This window comes from Berghia stephanieae, chromosome 3, assembly GCF_034508935.2.
Source record: "Berghia stephanieae isolate SIO BIC M18660-M18661 chromosome 3, UCSD_Bste_1.3, whole genome shotgun sequence".
In the NCBI taxonomy this organism is placed as follows: Eukaryota; Metazoa; Mollusca; class Gastropoda; order Nudibranchia; family Aeolidiidae; genus Berghia; species Berghia stephanieae.
The window spans coordinates 59672417-59674916 of record NC_088362.1 but is presented as its reverse complement, the minus strand read 5'-3'; the positions used below and the strand labels follow the sequence as shown (position 1 = coordinate 59674916).

Below are 2500 nucleotides of genomic sequence, written 5' to 3'. Positions count from 1 at the left end.
CCAATGTATTATAAATATATTATTGGACCCACTGCGTATAAACGGTATTATGTCGGGATTATTCAGATGCTAAGCATTGAATTTATTATAGTCTAAAATAAGGAGGAGGAGGAGGAGGAGGAGGAGAAGGAAGAGGAGGAAGAAGAAGAAAAAGAGAAGAGGGACAACGACGAGGAGGAGGATGAGGAGGAGAACGAGGAGGAGGTGGAGGAGGAGGAGGAGAAAGACGAAGTGGAAGAAGAAGAAGAAGAAGAAGAAAAAGAAGAAGAAGACTCATTGGGCCTTTGAGCTTTTATATCCATTATACGTGCTCATAGCGCTTTACAAGGGGTCCCTGGACAACAGCAACACTAAATATGTAGGACGAGACTTGGTGCCTGTTAGGCGATATTACAATTTGTTTCCGTTTGAGACAACGCTGTTAACGGCCAGGTACTCATTGTACTCCTGAGTACGGTGGAAGAATGTGAGTAAAGACTTTTCCAACAACCCCCCCCCCCCCAGCTAAGGTATCCAGCGAGGGCCAGGACAAAACCAAGTAATCTCATCCAAAGATAAAGACAGAAAGCATGTTGGAAAACAGATATAGGGGGATAGAAGACACAGTAAACGCCTCCCTGTCCAACTATGGGAGGTCAGGAACCCCACCCAGCTCTTTATTTATGAAATGGCTCTAGATTGATTATTGTATTTTAAGAGGCGGAGGCCAACGATATCAAAATGTAATCTTATCATAAGGTCCACACATTTCAAATATAACACTTCCTAAGGGCACGGAGATGAGACATATACATAGCAATGGTCATTCTCGGACACTTCAATGTTCTAGTTTCAAAAGATACAAAACACACACACACACACACTCACACACACACACACCTATATATATATATATATATATATATATATATATATATATGTGTGTGTGTGTGTGTGTGTGTGTGTGTGTGCGTGTGTGTTAGTGTAACCTTTAACAGCCTTACTCGGCGCATTGTTGAGTCCTTGAAAAAATGATCTTTACTCACATTCTCTCACCGTACTCAGGTATAAAATGAGTACCTGGTCGTTAACTGCGTTGTCTCTATTGGAAAAGATTGTAATATCGCCTAATAGGCGTCATTTCTCGTCCTACTATATATATATATATATCTATATATATATATATATATATATATATATATAGATATATATATTAATTTACATAGCACAATATCCATATATTATATACATCGTATTAAAATTTAATATTGAAATAATATTGAATCAAATGGAATATATCTTAGATTAATATTGATAACAATAATGAGGAGGTTAATGGTGAAGGTGATGACACTGATGTATCTATGATGGTGATGATGATGATGATGGTGATGATGATGATGATGATGGTGATGATGATGATGATGGTGATGATGATGATGATGATGATGATGATGATGATGGTGGTGATGATGATGATGATGATGATGATGATGATGATGATGATGATGATGATGATGATGATGATGATGATGATGATGATGACTTTGATAATTTGAAAGATAGCCACATGATTCATGAAATGACATATATTCCTTAGTAAATCAACATCGAGCGTTCCAAAGTATAGAAATGCTTACAAATTCACAACTCTCTCTCTCTCTCTCTCTCTCTCTCTCTCTCTCTCTCTCTCTCTCTCTCTCTCTTTCTCTCTCTCTCTAAAAATACACTTCAAATATTGTCCAGTGAATAGCTCGGGTCCCAGGAATTGCAGTGTTCTTCCTCTCGACCAGACATTATCAATACATCAAGACGGTCTTAAATACAATTCCGACTATTTTTACCTGTTATCTTTTCTGATATTTCTCTACATCAATGGAAAGTATGATATACTTACGATGGCCAGTTGATCTAACCTCTGAAGTAGTGTCTTTGCAAAAGGCCAACGAAATATACTTTTTTTTTGTATCTCAAAACAGCAGTTAGGTGTGGATGCGGCGTAATGGTTGTTAGCGAATTAGCTTCCCAACCTGGGAAACGGAAATCCTCCTTTAATTTGTTCACTCTGCTGCAATTTGGTGTTGGATGGAAGCTCTTTGGACGTATGTCAAATGCGAAGCCAACAGGATCGCATCCTCCCACCTTATATATAGAAGACGACAAAGGTCATCACATCTCCAATATTTCAATTCTCAACTTCTGATCAGAAATAGAAATGTTTCTGCGTTTACGTTAAAGATGTAATAATTTGATAAAAACCTTTTAATCTGATAATAGATACTGCAAATTTGCTTCCTCGTTTAGGTCAGTCCAAAAATATTATAATATTATATAGCAGGGCAAGTGTTGGCATGAGTTGAAGTAGCAATCCTGTTTGCCGAGAACTTCCCACCGTACCTTTAAGTCCTCGAATATCAACGATTAAAAGCAGCATTAAAGAATAAAAGAATAGGATTCAACAGTCGTGACGACACTTCCATAGTAACTTGTTCTAAACTATCGGAGAAATGGCGTTCGCCAT

At 37.7% G+C, this 2500-nt stretch overlaps 2 protein-coding genes across 3 annotated transcripts in view; one reads left to right on the top strand and one right to left on the bottom strand.

Moving 5' to 3' along the window:
- The window catches only part of LOC144968098 (uncharacterized), a 12547-nt gene extending 12543 nt beyond the window's left edge, over positions 1 to 4 (top strand). Inside the window, exon 5 of the mRNA XM_078906094.1 lies at positions 1 to 4. This exon is cut by the window's left edge and continues 442 nt beyond it. The gene's annotated coding sequence lies outside the window, so the exon portion shown is untranslated.
- A 1444-nt stretch (positions 5 to 1448) lies between these two features.
- Positions 1449 to 2500, bottom strand: part of LOC144968097 (uncharacterized) — a 14983-nt gene continuing 13931 nt past the window's right edge. For both annotated transcript variants that reach the window (XM_078906091.1, XM_078906093.1), the window contains exon 4: positions 1449 to 2500. This exon is cut by the window's right edge and continues 932 nt beyond it. The gene's annotated coding sequence lies outside the window, so the exon portion shown is untranslated.